Source organism: Rhopilema esculentum, chromosome 15 (assembly GCF_057945365.1).
Source record: "Rhopilema esculentum isolate cy_ngs chromosome 15, ASM5794536v1, whole genome shotgun sequence".
Classification (NCBI taxonomy): domain Eukaryota; kingdom Metazoa; phylum Cnidaria; class Scyphozoa; order Rhizostomeae; family Rhizostomatidae; genus Rhopilema; species Rhopilema esculentum.
In genome coordinates, this window is record NC_142829.1 from 135,501 (window position 1) to 154,076 (window position 18,576).

The 18,576-nt window shown below is 32.9% G+C and overlaps 1 long non-coding RNA gene across 1 annotated transcript in view; it reads right to left on the reverse strand.

Moving 5' to 3' along the window:
- Positions 1-226: 226 nt before the first annotated feature.
- LOC135686966 (uncharacterized) overlaps positions 227-18,576 on the reverse strand; it is a 43,708-nt gene continuing 25,358 nt past the window's right edge. Inside the window, exons 11-17 of the long non-coding RNA XR_016144660.1 lie at positions 18,377-18,459; positions 14,682-17,969; positions 14,129-14,211; positions 13,597-13,721; positions 10,488-10,569; positions 4,851-4,904; positions 227-4,380 (exon numbers count right to left, since the gene is read on the reverse strand). This is a non-coding gene — a long non-coding RNA (uncharacterized LOC135686966). The remainder of the gene's footprint in view (positions 4,381-4,850; positions 4,905-10,487; positions 10,570-13,596; positions 13,722-14,128; positions 14,212-14,681; positions 17,970-18,376; positions 18,460-18,576) is intronic.

Here is an 18,576-nt window from a genome sequence, read left to right on the forward strand (position 1 = left end):
CACAAAGAGGAAATTGAAAGTGGCTACCATCATGGCCTCAAAGGATTCCTTGCAATCTTTGGGCACCAAATGAACGGCAAAAACGTAATTTCAACGAATTCTGCCCATATAAGGAAATTGCCATAAAAGGCTCTAAAAACGATCAAAATGTACCAAAAATTTTTCACGAATAGGAAAATGTAAGCAGCCACCAACAATGCTTCAATAGACATTTTGCAATCCTTTGGCACAGAATGAACGGCGAAAACGTAACTTCCACGAATTCTGCCCATATAAGGAAATTGCCATAAAAGGCTCTCAAATAGATCAAAATCTACCAAAAATTTTTCACGAATAGGAAATTGTAAGCAGCCACCATCAATGCTTCAATAGACATTTTGCAATCTTTTGGCACCGAATGAACGACAAAAACGTAACTTCAACGAATTCTGCCCATATAAGGAAATTGCCATAAAAGGCTCTCAAAACAATCAAAATCTACCAAAAATTTTTCACAAATAGGAAATTGTAAGCAGCTACCATCAATGTTTCAAGAGACATTTTGCAATCTTTTGGCACCGAATGAACGGCGAAAACGTAACTTCCATGAGTTCTGCCCATATAAGGAAATTGCCAAAAAAGGTTCTAGAAATTAGCAAATTGAACCAAACAATTTTACCAATAGCAAATTGAAAGCCACTACCATCACTTCCTCAGCAGATCTTTTGCAACCTTTCAGAACCGAATTAAAGGCAAAATCGTAACTTTCACGAATCATGCCCATATAAGGAAATTGACATAAAAGGATCTGGAAATAAGCAATTTCAACCAAAAAATTTCTACAAATAGCAAGTTGAAAGCTCTTACCATCACTTCCTTTGTAGATCTTTTGCAACCGTTAAGAACCGGATTAAAAGGCAAAAACGTAACTTCCGCGAATTATGCCCGTATAAGGGAAAATTGTCAAAAAAGATTCATGAAACAAGCAACTCGAACCAAGGAATTTCTACATGTGGAAAATTTATAGCTTCTACCATCATTGCTTCAACTTGCAATCTTTCAATCTTTTGGAACTGCAGTAACTCCAAAATCATAATTTCAACAAATTATGCCAATATAAGGAAATTGCTATAAAAGGCTTGAACCAAAAATTCTCTTCCAATAGACGATTGAAAGCTGCTACCATCACTGCCTTAGCGGATCTAATGCAATCTTTTGGAATTAAATTAGCTCCAAAACCGTAAATTCTACAAATTATATCGATATAAGGAGATTGCCATAAAAGTCTCTTGAAATAAGCAACTTGAACCAAAAGAATCTCTCCAAAAAGAAAAGTTAAAGTTGCTACCATCACTTCTCCAACAGACATCTTGCAATCTTTTTGAACTGAATGAACGCCAAAAAAGTAAATTCTACAAATTATGCCCATTTAAGGAAATTGCCATAAAAGGTTCTGGAAATGAGCAACTTGAACCAAAAAGTTTCTAGAAAAATTTCTACAAATAGAGAATTGAAAGCTGCCTCCAACGCAGCTCCAACCAGCCTTTTGCAATCTTTTGGAGATGAAGAAATGGCAAAAATGTTTTTATGTTGAGTGATCCCATTTAAAGAAACTGTCTCGAAAATCCCTAAAAAGGGTTAATTTTAGCCGCAAAAAATTCTAAGGAAATAGAATTAAAACCTGCTTCCAACGAAGATCCAACTAGCCTCTTCCAATCTTTTGTAGCTTAATTTTCGGACGAGCATTATATAGTACAACTTTGCAGCCAATACTTGAAAAAACGTTTGAAAGGAATTTAATTTTCATACTCCAGAAAAAAAGGGTCAAAAAGCTCCCTCAGAAAAACATGCTATAGACATTAGAAAGTCAGTCACGAGGCAGCGTTTTTACATCATAGAGAGCGGGTTTGGTGTACATACCATAAACTTTTAACAGAAAGAGGTTAGTAATGAAAGTTAGAAAATATCCTTATCATCTAATTGATAATTGGAAGGCAATGACCAAGAAAACCATTTCTCTCACTAATTGCAGATGCATCAGTCTAACCTAATAGCATATAGGAGCGCTAAACAGCATAAAAGATGCCCAAAGGAATGAGATGTTTTACCTATGACGTAAAAGAATCTCAAAATACAAAGCTTAACAGAAACGGCATTTCGTTATAAAATACGAAATGAGGGAGGGAGAGCTTGTGAAACAAACAGCATACTTTAAATTGAGACTTCGTCAAGCAAGGTAAGACCCAAACTATGCAAAACTTTAAATACACCGAGGATTAACCAAGGAACTGAAAACGCAATTGAACAACGCATCATAACACAGTATTACAAATCAAATCCTCAAGAGGCCGCAAGATTCCTTGCCTTGCCAAAGAACTAAAAGAGTGGATAAAAAAGGAACGTGGGGAGTCGTGGCACAAAATCAAGTGAACAATAACAATCGCAAGTGAATTATTTAGGGGTTACAAGCCCCTAGTGACATTAACTCGAACTAAATTTCATTGAATCTTCATTTAGATTATATGTTCTATTAAAACCATGTTAATTGGAACTTTTGCAGAAATTTTAACATAGACAAAATCCTTTTCAAATGTTGGACTTTTGAAAATTAACTTCAAAACAACTGTTGCACAGTAACTAAAGCTTCTTGATTGTTTTGAAAATTTCAAAACAAGCTTATTGTAATTAAAAACACATTTAACCGCTTATAGAGTCCTTCTTTGTTTCTAATTCAAGAATTTTGACAAAATAGAGCCCCTCAAATATGGACATTAAACCAAGAATCATTCAAGGGCCTTTATATATTTAAGAATGAACAATCTATCAGTTTCAGATACTCGGTGTCGTTTTCAATTAACGTATTACGAGCAAAGACAACCCTCTCAAGATCGAGCTTCAACGAAGAATCATTTAAAAATTTTTATAAGCACAAGAAAGGACCATTTATTAGTTTAACCACTCATGTTTTCCTTTTACTGCACGTATTTCGACAAAACACAATTCAATTAAAATCGACTTCCAATGAAGAATCATTCAAGGTTTTTATAAACACAAAAATATATATTTTACGGCACAAGAAAAGACTTTTAATCTGGCAGTTATCGAATCGATCTACGTACAAACGAAAAAGCCGCTATTGTGCAAAAAAAGAGATAATATTCCCTCTTGGATACAAGTGGTAATATTTCTTTTGATATCCAGAATTCATTAGTCAACTATGCCGGTATTCTGATTGCCTTTTTTTTGATTGGCCTATTTCTATCTGCAACTGGCTATATATTTATCATCGTGGTCTTTCGGACTCTTATTCTGATGTTTTATGCTCTGAGGAGGGCCAGAAAAAAACGTTTTAGTCAATATGTTGTTAAAATTTGCTTTTCCCAAAGCCACTTTCACGAACGACAATGACATTTGCTAACAAATACAACGACGATGACAAAAATGAAAACAAAAAACTAGAGAAAACCACAATGATGACAATAATTCTTTGATACACCCTTTCTTATACTTTCGTTGGGTACAAAAGAGATTTCTACCACGCTGTAAAATAGCCCATAAATGGAGACCCCTCGAGACACAAGAATTTTAAATTCATTGGCATATTTTCTAATCCTTGAACGGAAATCTATTTTAAAGAAAAGCCTATTTCTTATCCGCATTGATTATACTGCGAATCACTTAAATACCCGACATCAAATGTCAACAATTGATGTATATATTATCAGTTTGATTCGTCTTTGTAAATTTGATAACTGTTTAGAAAATGCGATTGAAACAAACTCACCTTCTCCTTGTGGCTTTAGCAGTTTTCTCCTAGAATGCTGCAATGAGTGTATTCTGCTCAATAGCTTTTTCGTCATTGGAATGCTATATCTCTGAGCTCCAAAGAATCATATTTTTTTATATCGATCTAGCAGATAATTATTATACCATTTAAGTTGTGGATAATTAAATATGAGAACAATTTTGGAAATAATTTCAAATGTCTAAACGGCTTAGTTCGGTACAAAAAAAGAGTCTAAATTCAGTTTATTTTGCATATCTGACTGTTTTGAATCCGCAGTATCTTGTTTTTACTTTGATGATGTTGTTGTATCTTGATCACCACGATTCGGGGGTTGTAGAGAAATTTTTTACCTCTTCTATCATCATTTCATCTTATTTAAACCAAATGACTTTTTTTTAAGTTTTGAATGTCCGTTGTTTGATCGTCTATCTTACTTTTGATAATTCCTCAAAATTAATCGAAAATTTCCAAGCACTCAAAATGTTATAGAATAATGATACAAAAGAAAAACCATGAATCTTTGAAACGTACCTTTGTCGACTCTTCAGCTAAACAGCATTTATCTCCATTGAATTATCGTCTGTTGGCTCTTTAGCTTCGTTGGCAACAAGAATCTAAAAAGCAGTTTTATAAATTACGACCATCTAGACACAACAAATTCGACTGCAATGATTCATTTTATTTTCATTTTCAAAGTTTAGAGATTTAATGAGATAAAGGAAAATTCATTGATAATATGTTCAAAAGTGTCTTGAACTTATGTTTAGAGGTCATTTATGGTGAGGCTTGTTTCATAGTTCATCTCGCATTGTTTAGAAATCCTATCTCGCAAAACGACACACAATTTTGAATTATTTTTCAAATATTTGCTACTTTCCTCTTTGTTTTTTTCAAAGGAAAAGTCAGGAAATATCTAGATTTAGGTATGCCGACGTGATAGCCACTAATTACGTACAACAAACGTAAAATACTAGATAACTAGCTGCTTACATGTCCCAAGACAATGTTAAAATTCTTGATTTATATTCTCTTAATTTTTGGCCTCTTGTTAAAGGTATCATAAAAATAAATTCATATAACTCACTGTCATTTTGCTCTTTTAAAGCTGTCTCCAGTCAACTCGCCACGGCGTCCAGCTCTATGGTATGCATGAATAAGAAGTTATTTCAAGCAATATCATATCTGTTGGCAAATCTGCTTTACATGGAGGACAAAGATTGCAATTAAAGTTGTTCTAGATCTCGCGATGAACAAGTTGAATTTTTTCTCCTAGCTCTTATTTTACTAAACAGAAATATTTGTACTTTCACAGCAACATTAGGATCACGAATAATTATCACCTTTAATAAGATATCTGACCAGGTCTTTTTGAAAAAATTCTATCAAGTACTGTGAAAAGCGTTTACTTTCCGTTAGAGTTCAACAATTTCAAGAAATCTTTTTGAATTTTAACGATAAATGATCAAAATCTGATAAAATATATATATCTAAAAAAATACCCATAAAGATTACCACTTCAGTTGGTAACATTACCACATCTTGAGTTGAAGGGTCTTGGCAGCCAATGCTTAAAAAGAACTCTTAAAAGAAGTTACATTCATTGTTCTTTGAAAACTATTGTCAATGGGTACTTAGGCAAAAATTTATAGCAAGACTAGTATTTTCTTAAATTTTTTACTTTATCAAGTTAGCTTCAAAATTGCTGCTGCTTGGAATCTAAAAATAATTTATAGTTTTCAAATATATAATCAGATAAATAATTTATCTTTTATCAGCATTCAATTCCTCTTTTATAAAGAACTTTACATCCATCAACATTTCGAAAATTAATGCAAATTTTTAAACAAAAAAATTGTTAAATAAAAAAGTCCTTTTTTCCCTTCATCAGACAAATGTTGACCAAACATGGCCCTTTAACAAAGAACAAAGAATAAAGTCATATTTTTTACTACAGGGATAGAGCATTCAACAGTTTGACAAGCCCGGTGTTGTATTCAATTAACGTATTTGGACAAAAAACAACACCGTAAGTGGCTTGACCAAACACAATTCATTCAAGATGGAACTTTGACGAAGAATTATTTAATATTCTTCTTTAAACACAAGCAAGGACCATTTATCAGTTTAACCGACCATGTTCTCTTTTTGCCATAACTCGTTCCACAAAAAAATTCATTTAAGATGGACCTTTAACGAAGAATCATTTAAGATATTCTATAAACACAAGAAGGACAATTTATCAGTTTAACCAGTCTTGTTTTATTTCCACCGCACATATTTGGACCAAACGCAACACAGTTAGGATGGACCTTTAACGAAGAATCAATTAAGGTATTCTATAAACACAAAAAGGACCATTTATCAGTTTAACCAGCCATGTTTCACTCCACCGCACATATTTGGACCAAACGCAACATAGTTAAGATGGACCTTTAACGAAGAATCATTTAAGATATTCTATTAACAGAAGAAGGACCATTTATCAGTTTAACCAGCCATGTTTCTTTCCACCGCACATATTCGGACCAAACGCAACACAGTTAAGATGGACCTTTAAATAAGATTCATTTAAGGTATTCCATAAACATAGGAAAGGACTATTAACCACTTTTACCGACCACGTTTTCTTTATGCCGTAAGTCGTTGGACAAAAAAAATTCATTTAAGACAGACCTTTAACGAAGAATTATTTAAAGTATTCTATAAACAAAAGAAGGAACTTTTATCAATTTAACCAACCATGTTTTCTTTTTACCGTAAATAGTTTGACCAAACACAATTCATTGAAGATGGAACTTTAACGAAGAATTATTTAATATTCTTCTTTAAAGACAAGCAAGGACCATTTATCAGTTTAACCAACCATGTTTTCTTTTTGCAATAAGTCGTTCCACAAAAAAATTCATTTAAGATGGACCTTTAACGAAAAATCATTTAACATATTCTATAAACACAAGAAGAACCATTTATCAGTTTAACCAGTCATGTTTTCTTTCCACCGCACTTATTTGGACCAAACGCAACACAGTTAAGATGGACCTTTAACGAAGAATCATTTAAGGTATTCTTTAAACAAAAGAAGGACCATTTATCAGTTTAACCAGCCATGTTTTCTTTCCACCGCACATATTTGGACCAAACGCAACACATTTAAGATGGACCTTTAACGAAGAATCATTTAAGGTATTCTATAAGCACAAGAAGGACCATTTATCAGTTTAACCAACAATGTTTTATTTCCACCGCACATATTTGGACCAAACGCAACACAGTTAAGATGGACCTTCAACGAAGAATCATTTAAGGTATTCTATAAGCACAAGAAGGACCATTTATCAGTTTAACCAACCATGTTTTCTTTCCACCGCACATATTTGGACCAAACGCAACACAGTTAAGATGGACCTTTAACGAACAATCATTTAAGGTATTCTATGAACACAAGAAGGACCATTTATCAGTTTAGCCGACCATGTTTTCTTTCCACCGCACATATTTGGATCAAACGCAACACAGTTAAGATGGACCTTTAACGAAGAATCATTTAAGATATTCTATAAACAGAAGAAGGACCATTTATCAGTTTAACCAGCCATGTTTCTTTCCACCGCACATATTTGGACCAAACGCAATACATTTAAAATGGAACTTAAAGGAAGAATCATTAAAGGGTTTTAAATAAAGACAAGAAAGGACCATTCTTCAGTTTAACCAACCATGTTTTCTTTTTTCCGTCAGTAGTTCGACCATACACAACTCATTAAAGATGGAATTTTAACAAAGAATCATTCCAGGCTTTTTAAAAATACAAGAATTGACCATTTATTAGTTTAACCGGCTATATTTTCTTTTCACCGTAATTAGTTCGACCAAAAAGTTCGACACTTCATTTAAGTTGGACTTTAAGCAAAAAATTATTTAAAGCATTTTATAACCACAATGAAGGACCTATACGAGTTCAAACAGCCATGTTTTCCTTTGACCGCAAGTCTTTGGACCAAACGCATCACTTGTAAGATGGACCCTTTAACGACAAATCATTGAAGATTTTGTATAAACACAAAAATGGACCATTTATCTGGTTGACCTGCCATGTTTTCTTCTTCATTGCAAGTAGTTCGACCAAACACAATTCAATTAAGATGTAACTTCAACGAAGAATCACTTCAGGCTTTTTATAAGTACATGAATGGACTATTTATCAGTTTAGCTGTTAAAATGTCAATACCGAGAGTTCATAGCAAGAGAAATTTGTTACAACAACACGTCCATCGTAAACTTCCTAACAATAGTCAGAATCCATAAAAATCAGCCTTTCAAGGGAGAAAAAGATGAGAAACAAAGATAGCCATCTACAAAACTCTGACAAAATAAATCAATGGCCAATAGAAAGCAACAGCGAATGAGATTAAGAACAACACCAAGATAAGCTCTCTCCAACACAACCAAAAAGAGTATTCTTAAACAGCTCTTGTTGCTCTCATGATCATATACGATCATAGCATTGTCTAGATAACCAGGAAAATCTTAGATTGGTAAACAAGCTGTTTATATTCCTCATGAGGAGGCAGCACAAAAGATCCCCAGAAAAAGTATAGCTTACAGCATTAATTGTATGTGCAAAAGTTCAAAACTCTTCAATGTGGCAAGCATGCTGGCCAACACGACGTCGATAAATACGATGAAAACGACCAACTCGAACACAAAACGACAATGATGACAATGATTTTTTGATACACCCTCTCCTCTGCTTTCGTAGAATAGAAACGAGTTAAAATTCAAGCGCGCTGTTAAATAGCCAATAAAATGAGTCCCCTCGAAACACCAGCATTTTGAATTCATTCGCATATTTTCTTATCATTGAATGTAGATGTTTTTAAAGAAAAGCCTTTTCTTATCCGAATCGATTAGACTGCGAATCACTCAAATACCCGACATCAAATGTAGAAAATTGATGTAAATAATTTCAGTTTGATTCTTCTTTGTAAATTGTATCGCTATCTTCCTTTATTTTACAATCTTCTGTTGCAAGAATATATGTAGTACACGTGAACAACTGTTCACCATCAGATAATTTTAGTCTGCTTTTTTTGTAACTTGAAATCTCTGAATTATTGCCTTTTTCACACGTCGGCCTCGGGTGGAATATTGAGCATAATAAACACGATATGAATATATTCAAATAACTGTTTAGAAAGTGCGATCGAAACAAACTCACCTACTCCTTGTGGCTTTAGCAGTTTTCTTCTAGAATGCTGCAATGAGTGTATTCTGCTCAATAGCTTTTTCGTCATTGGAATGCTATGTCTCTGAGTTCCAAAGATTCATATTTTTCATATCGATCTAGCAAATTATTATTATACCATTTAAGTTGTGGATAATTAAATATGAGAACAATTTTGGAAATAATTTCAAATGTCTAAACGGCTTAGTTCGGTACAAAAAAAGAGTCTAAATTCAGTTTATTTTGCATATCTGACTGTTTTGAATCCGCAGTATCTTGTTTTTACTTTGATGATGTTGTTGTATCTTGATCACCACGATTCGGGGGTTGTAGAGAAATTTTTTACCTCTTCTATCATCATTTCATCTTATTTAAACCAAATGACTTTTTTTAAGTTTTGAATGTCCGTTGTTTGATCGTCTATCTTACTTTTGATAATTCCTCAAAATTAATCGAAAATTTCCAAGCTTTCAAAATGTTATAGAATAATGATACAAAAGAAAAACCATGAATTTTTGAAACGTACCTTTGTCGACTCTTCAGCTAAACAGCATTTATCTCCATTGAATTATCGTCTGTTGGCTCTTTAGCTTCATTGGCAACAAGAATCTAAAAAGCAGTTTTATAAATTACGACCATCTAGACACAACAAATTCGACTGCAATGATTCATTTTATTTTCATTTTCAAAGTTTAGAGATTTAATGAGGTAAAGGAAAATTCATTGATAATATGTTCAAAAGTGTCTTGAACTTATGTTTAGAGGTCATTTATGGTGAGGCTTGTTTCATAGTTCATCTCGCATTGTTTAGAAATCCTATCTCGCAAAACGACACACAATTTTGAATTATTTTTCAAATATTTGCTACTTTCCTCTTTGTTTCTTTCAAAGGAAAAGTCAGGAAATATCTAGATTTAGGTATGCCGACGTGATAGCCACTAATTACGTACAACAAACGTAAAATACTAGATAACTAGCTGCTTACATGTCCCAAGACAATGTTAAAATTCTCGATTTATATTCTCTTTATTTTTGGCCTCTTGTTAAAGGTATCATAAAAATAAATTCATATAACTCACTGTCATTTTGCCCTTTTAAAGCTGTCTCCAGTCAACTCGCCACGGAGTCCAGTTCTATGGTATGCATGAATAAGAAGTTTTTTTAAGAAATATCATATCTGTTGGCAAATCTGCTTTACATGGAGGACAAAGATTGCAATTAAAGTTGTTCTAGTTCTGGCGATTAACAAGTTGAATTTTTTCTCCTAGCTCTTTATTTTACTAAACAGAAATATTTCTACTTTCACAGCAACATTAAAATCACGAATAATTATCACCTTAAATAAGATATGTGTCCAGGTTTCATTGGAAAATATTATATCAAGTACTATGAAAAGCGTTCACTTTCCGTTAGAGTTCTACAATTTCAAGATATCTGTTTGAATTTCAACGATAAAAGATCATAATCTGATATAATATAATATATATAAGAAAATACCCATAAAGATTACCACTTGAGTTGGTTACATTACCACATTTTGAGTTGAAGGGTCTTGGCAGCCAAATGCTTAAAAAGAACTCTTAAAAGAAGTTAGATTCATTGTTCTTTTAAAACTTTTGTCAATGGATACTTAGGCAGAAATTTATAGCTAGACTAATATTTTCTTAAATTTTTTACTTTATCAAGTTGACTTCAAAATTGCTGCTGCAAAATCTAAAAATAATTTATAGTTTTCAGATATATAATCAAATATATAATTTATCTATTATCAGAATTCAATTCCTCTTTTATAAAGAACTTTTCATCAATCAACATTTCGAAAATTTATGCAAATTTTTAAACAAAAAAATTGTTAATGAAAAAGTCCTTTTTTCCCTTCATCAAACAAATGTTGACCAAACATGGCCCTTTAAAAAAGAAAAAAGTATAAACTCGTATTTTTCACTACAGGGATAGAGCATTCAACAGTTTGACAAGCCCGGTGTTGTATTCAATTAACATATTTCGACAAAAAACAACACCGTTAGTAGTTTGACCAAACACAATTCATTCAAGATGGAACTTTCACGAAGAATTATTTAATGTTCTTCTTTAGAGACAAGCAAGGACCATTTATCAGTTTAACCGACCATGTTTTCTTTTTGCAATGAGTCGTTCCACCAAAAAAATTCATTTGAGATGGACCTTTAACGAAGCATCATTTAACATATTCTATGAAAAAAAGAAGGACCATTTATCAGTTTAACCAGTCATGTTTTATTTCCACCGCACATATTTGGACCAAACGCAACACAGTTAAGATGGACCTTTAACGAAGAATCATTTAAGGTATTCTATAAGCACAAGAAGGGCCATTTATCAGTTTAACCAACAATGTTTTCTTTCCACCGCACATATTTGGACCAAACGCAACACAGTTAAAATGGACCTTCAACGAAAAATCATTTAAGGCATTCTATAAGCACAAGAAGGACCATTTATCAGTTTAACCAACCATGTTTTCTTTCCACCGCACATATTTGGATCAAACGCAACACAGTTAAGATGGACCTTTAACGAAGAATCATTTAAGATATTCTATAAACAGAAGAAGGACCATTTATCAGTTTAACCAGTCATGTTTTATTTCCAACGCACATATTTGGACCAAACGCAACACAGTTAAGATGGACCTTTCACGAAGAATCATTTAAGTTATTCTATGAACACAAGAAGGACCATTTATCAGTTTAGCCAACCATGTTTTCTTTCCACCGCACATATTTGGACCAAACGCAACACAGTTAAGATGGACCTTTAACGAACAATCATTTAAGGTATTCTATGAACACAAGAAGGACCATTTATCAGTTTAGCCGACCATGTTTTCTTTCCACCGCACATATTTGGATCAAACGCAACACAGTTAAGATGGACCTTTAACGAAGAATCATTTAAGATATTCTATAAACAGAAGAAGGACCATTTATCAGTTTAACCAGCCATGTTTCTTTCCACCGCACATATTTGGACCAAACGCAATACATTTAAAATGGAACTTAAAGGAAGAATCATTAAAGGGTTTTAAATAAAGACAAGAAAGGACCATTCTTCAGTTTAACCAACCATGTTTTCTTTTTGCCGTCAGTAGTTCGACCATACACAACTCATTAAAGATGGAATTTTAACAAAGAATCATTCCAGGCTTTTTAAAAATACAAGAATTGACCATTTATTAGTCTAACCGGCTATATTTTCTTTTCACCGTAATTAGTTCGACCAAAAAGTTCGACACTTCATTTAAGTTGGAATTTAAGCAAAAAATTATTTAAAGCATTTTATAAACACAATGAAGGACCTATACGAGTTCAAACAGCCCTGTTTTCCTTTGACCGCAAGTCTTTGGACCAAACGCATCACTTGTAAGATGGACCCTTTAACGACAAATCATTGAAGATTTTGTATAAACACAAAAATGGACCATTTATCTGGTTGACCTGCCATGTTTTCTTCTTCATTGCAAGTAGTTCGACCAAACACAATTCAATTAAGATGTAACTTCAACGAAGAATCACTTCAGGCTTTTTATAAGTACATGAATGGACTATTTATCAGTTTAGCTGTTAAAATGTCAATACCGAGAGTTCATAGCAAAGAAATTTGTTACAACAACACGTCCATCGTAAACTTGCTAACAATAGTCAGAATCCATAAAAATCAGCCTTTCAAGGGAGAAAAAGATGAGAAACAAAGATAGCCATCTATAAAACTCTGACAATATAAATCAATGGCCAATAGAAAGCAACAGCGAATGAGATTAAGAACAACACCAAGATAAGCTCTCTCCAACACAACCAAAAAGAGTATTCTTAAACAGCTCTTGTTGCTCTCATGATCATATACGATCATAGCATTGTCTAGATAGCCAGGAAAATCTTAGATTGGTAAACAAGCTGTTTATATTCCTCATGAGGACGCCGCACAAAAGATCCCCAGAAAACGTTTAGCTTACAGCATTAATTGTATGTGCAAAAGTTCAAAACTCTTCAATGTGACAAGAATGCTGGCCAACACGACGTCGATAAATACGATGAAAACGACCAACTCGAACACAAAACGACAATGATGACAATGATTTTTTGATACACCCTCTCCTCTGCTTTCGTAGAATAGAAACGAGTTAAAATTCAAGCGCGCTGTTAAATAGCCAATAAAATGAGTCCCCTCGAAACACCAGCATTTTGAATTCATTCGCATATTTTCTTATCATTGAATGTAGATGTTTTTAAAGAAAAGCCTTTTCTTATCCGAATCGATTAGACTGCGAATCACTCAAATACCCGACATCAAATGTAGAAAATTGATGTAAATAATTTCAGTTTGATTCTTCTTTGTAAATTGTATCGCTATCTTCCTTTATTTTACAATCTTCTGTTGCAAGAATATATGTAGTACACGTGAACAACTGTTCACCATCAGATAATTTTAGTCTGCTTTTTTTGTAACTTGAAATCTCTGAATTATTGCCTTTTTCACACGTCGGCCTCGGGTGGAATATTGAGCATAATAAACACGATATGAATATATTCAAATAACTGTTTAGAAAGTGCGATCGAAACAAACTCACCTACTCCTTGTGGCTTTAGCAGTTTTCTCCTAGAATGCTGCAATGAGTGTATTCTGCTCAATAGCTTTTTCGTCATTGGAATGCTATGTCTCTGAGTTCCAAAGATTCATATTTTTCATATCGATCTAGCAAATTATTATTATACCATTTAAGTTGTGGATAATTAAATATGAGAACAATTTTGGAAATAATTTCAAATGTCTAAACGGCTTAGTTCGGTACAAAAAAAGAGTCTAAATTCAGTTTATTTTGCATATCTGACTGTTTTGAATCCGCAGTATCTTGTTTTTACTTTGATGATGTTGTTGTATCTTGATCACCACGATTCGGGGGTTGTAGAGAAATTTTTTACCTCTTCTATCATCATTTCATCTTATTTAAACCAAATGACTTTTTTTAAGTTTTGAATGTCCGTTGTTTGATCGTCTATCTTACTTTTGATAATTCCTCAAAATTAATCGAAAATTTCCAAGCACTCAAAATGTTATAGAATAATGATACAAAAGAAAAACCATGAATTTTTGAAACGTACCTTTGTCGACTCTTCAGCTAAACAGCATTTATCTCCATTGAATTATCGTCTGTTGGCTCTTTAGCTTCGTTGGCAACAAGAATCTAAAAAGCAGTTTTATAAATTACGACCATCTAGACACAACAAATTCGACTGCAATGATTCATTTTATTTTCATTTTCAAAGTTTAGAGATTTAATGAGATAAAGGAAAATTCATTGATAATATGTTCAAAAGTGTCTTGAACTTATGTTTAGAGGTCATTTATGGTGAGGCTTGTTTCATAGTTCATCTCGCATTGTTTAGAAATCCTATCTCGCAAAACGACACACAATTTTGAATTATTTTTCAAATATTTGCTACTTTCCTCTTTGTTTCTTTCAAAGGAAAAGTCAGGAAATATCTAGATTTAGGTATGCCGACGTGATAGCCACTAATTACGTACAACAAACGTAAAATACTAGATAACTAGCTGCTTACATGTCCCAAGACAATGTTAAAATTCTCGATTTATATTCTCTTTATTTTTGGCCTCTTGTTAAAGGTATCATAAAAATAAATTCATATAACTCACTGTCATTTTGCCCTTTTAAAGCTGTCTCCAGTCAACTCGCCACGGAGTCCAGTTCTATGGTATGCATGAATAAGAAGTTTTTTTAAGAAATATCATATCTGTTGGCAAATCTGCTTTACATGGAGGACAAAGATTGCAATTAAAGTTGTTCTAGTTCTGGCGATTAACAAGTTGAATTTTTTCTCCTAGCTCTTTATTTTACTAAACAGAAATATTTCTACTTTCACAGCAACATTAAAATCACGAATAATTATCACCTTAAATAAGATATGTGTCCAGGTTTCATTGGAAAATATTATATCAAGTACTATGAAAAGCGTTCACTTTCCGTTAGAGTTCTACAATTTCAAGATATCTGTTTGAATTTCAACGATAAAAGATCATAATCTGATATAATATAATATATATAAGAAAATACCCATAAAGATTACCACTTGAGTTGGTTACATTACCACATTTTGAGTTGAAGGGTCTTGGCAGCCAAATGCTTAAAAAGGACTCTTAAAAGAAGTTAGATTCATTGTTCTTTCAAAACTTTTGTCAATGGATACTTAGGCAGAAATTTATAGCTAGACTAATATTTTCTTAAATTTTTTACTTTATCAAGTTGACTTCAAAATTGCTGCTGCAAAATCTAAAAATAATTTATAGTTTTCAGATATATAATCAAATATATAATTTATCTATTATCAGAATTCAATTCCTCTTTTATAAAGAACTTTTCATCAATCAACATTTCGAAAATTTATGCAAATTTTTAAACAAAAAAATTGTTAAATGAAAAAGTCCTTTTTTCCCTTCATCAAACAAATGTTGACCAAACATGGCCCTTTAAAAAAGAAAAAAGTATAAACTTGTATTTTTCACTACAGGGATAGAGCATTCAACAGTTTGACAAGCCCGGTGTTGTATTCAATTAACATATTTCGACAAAAAACAACACCGTTAGTAGTGTGACCAAACACAATTCATTCAAGATGGAACTTTCACGAAGAATTATTTAATGTTCTTCTTTAAAGACAAGCAAGGACCATTTATCAGTTTAACCAACCATGTTTTCTTTTTGCAATGAGTCGTTCCACCAAAAAAATTCATTTGAGATGGACCTTTAACGAAGCATCATTTAACATATTCTATGAAAACAAGAAGGACCATTTATCAGTTTAACCAGTCATGTTTTATTTCCAACGCACATATTTGGACCAAACGCAACACAGTTAAGATGGACCTTTCACGAAGAATCATTTAAGTTATTCTATGAACACAAGAAGGACCATTTATCAGTTTAGCCAACCATGTTTTCTTTCCACCGCACATATTTGGACCAAACGCAACACAGTTAAGATGGACCTTTAACGAACAATCATTTAAGGTATTCTATGAACACAAGAAGGACCATTTATCAGTTTAGCCGACCATGTTTTCTTTCCACCGCACATATTTGGATCAAACGCAACACAGTTAAGATGGACCTTTAACGAAGAATCATTTAAGATATTCTATAAACAGAAGAAGGACCATTTATCAGTTTAACCAGCCATGTTTTCTTTCCACCGCACATATTTGGACCAAACGCAATACATTTAAAATGGAACTTAAAGGAAGAATCATTAAAGGGTTTTAAATAAAGACAAGAAAGGACCATTCTTCAGTTTAACCAACCATGTTTTCTTTTTGCCGTCAGTAGTTCGACCATACACAACTCATTAAAGATGGAATTTTAACAAAGAATCATTCCAGGCTTTTTAAAAATACAAGAATTGACCATTTATTAGTCTAACCGGCTATATTTTCTTTTCACCGTAATTAGTTCGACCAAAAAGTTCGACACTTCATTTAAGTTGGAATTTAAGCAAAAAATTATTTAAAGCATTTTATAAACACAATGAAGGACCTATACGAGTTCAAACAGCCCTGTTTTCCTTTGACCGGAAGTCTTTGGACCAAACGCATCACTTGTAAGATGGACCCTTTAACGACAAATCATTGAAGATTTTGTATAAACACAAAAATGGACCATTTATCTGGTTGACCTGCCATGTTTTCTTCTTCATTGCAAGTAGTTCGACCAAACACAATTCAATTAAGATGTAACTTCAACGAAGAATCACTTCAGGCTTTTTATAAGTACATGAATGGACTATTTATCAGTTTAGCTGTTAAAATGTCAATACCGAGAGTTCATAGCAAAGAAATTTGTTACAACAACACGTCCATCGTAAACTTCCTAACAATAGTCAGAATCCATAAAAATCAGCCTTTCAAGGGAGAAAAAGATGAGAAACAAAGTTAGCCATCTATAAAACTCTGACAAAATAAATCAATGGCCAATAGAAAGCAACAGCGAATGAGATTAAGAACAACACCAAGATAAGCTCTCTCCAACACAACCAAAAAGAGTATTCTTAAACAGCTCTTGTTGCTCTCATGATCATATACGATCATAGCATTGTCTAGATAGCCAGGAAAATCTTAGATTGGTAAACAAGCTGTTTATATTCCTCATGAGGAGGCAGCACAAAAGATCCCCAGAAAAAGTATAGCTTACAGCATTAATTGTATGTGCAAAAGTTCAAAACTCTTCAATGTGGCAAGCATGCTGGCCAACACGACGTCGATAAATACGATGAAAACGACCAACTCGAACACAAAACGACAATGATGACAATGATTTTTTGATACACCCTCTCCTCTGCTTTCGTAGAATAGAAACGAGTTAAAATTCAAGCGCGCTGTTAAATAGCCAATAAATTGAGTCCCCTCGAAACACCAGCATTTTGAATTCATTTGCATATTTTCTTATCATTGAATGTAGATGTTTTTAAAGAAAAGCCTTTTCTTATCCGAATCGATTAGACTGCGAATCACTCAAATACCCGACATCAAATGTAGAAAATTGATGTAAATAATTTCAGTTTGATTCTTCTTTGTAAATTGTATCGCTATCTTCCTTTATTTTACAATCTTCTGTTGCAAGAATATATGTAGTACACGTGAACAACTGTTCACCATCAGATAATTTTAGTCTGCTTTTTTTGTAACTTGAAATCTCTGAATTATTGCCTTTTTCACACGTCGGCCTCGGGTGGAATATTGAGCATAATAAACACGATATGAATATATTCAAATAACTGTTTAGAAAGTGCGATCGAAACAAACTCACCTACTCCTTGTGGCTTTAGCAGTTTTCTCCTAGAATGCTGCAATGAGTGTATTCTGCTCAATAGCTTTTTCGTCATTGGAATGCTATGTCTCTGAGTTCCAAAGATTCATATTTTTCATATCGATCTAGCAAATTATTATTATACCATTTAAGTTGTGGATAATTAAATATGAGAACAATTTTGGAAATAATTTCAAATGTCTAAACGGCTTAGCTCGGTACAAAAAAAGAGTCTAAATTCAGTTTATTTTGCATATCTGACTGTTTTGAATCCGCAGTATCTTGTTTTTACTTTGATGATGTTGTTGTATCTTGATCACCACGATTCGGGGGTTGTAGAGAAATTTTTTACCTCTTCTATCATCATTTCATCTTATTTAAACCAAATGACTTTTTTTAAGTTTTGAATGTCCGTTATTTGATCGTCTATCTTACTTTTGATAATTCCTCAAAATTAATCGAAAATTTCCAAGCACTCAAAATGTTATAGAATAATGATACAAAAAAAAAACCATGAATTTTTGAAACGTACCTTTGTCGACTCTTCAGCTAAACAGCATTTATCTCCATTGAATTATCGTCTGTTGGCTCTTTAGCTTCGTTGGCAACAAGAATCTAAAAAGCAGTTTTATAAATTACGACCATCTAGACACAACAAATTCGACTGCAATGATTCATTTTATTTTCATTTTCAAAGTTTAGAGATTTAATGAGATAAAGGAAAATTCATTG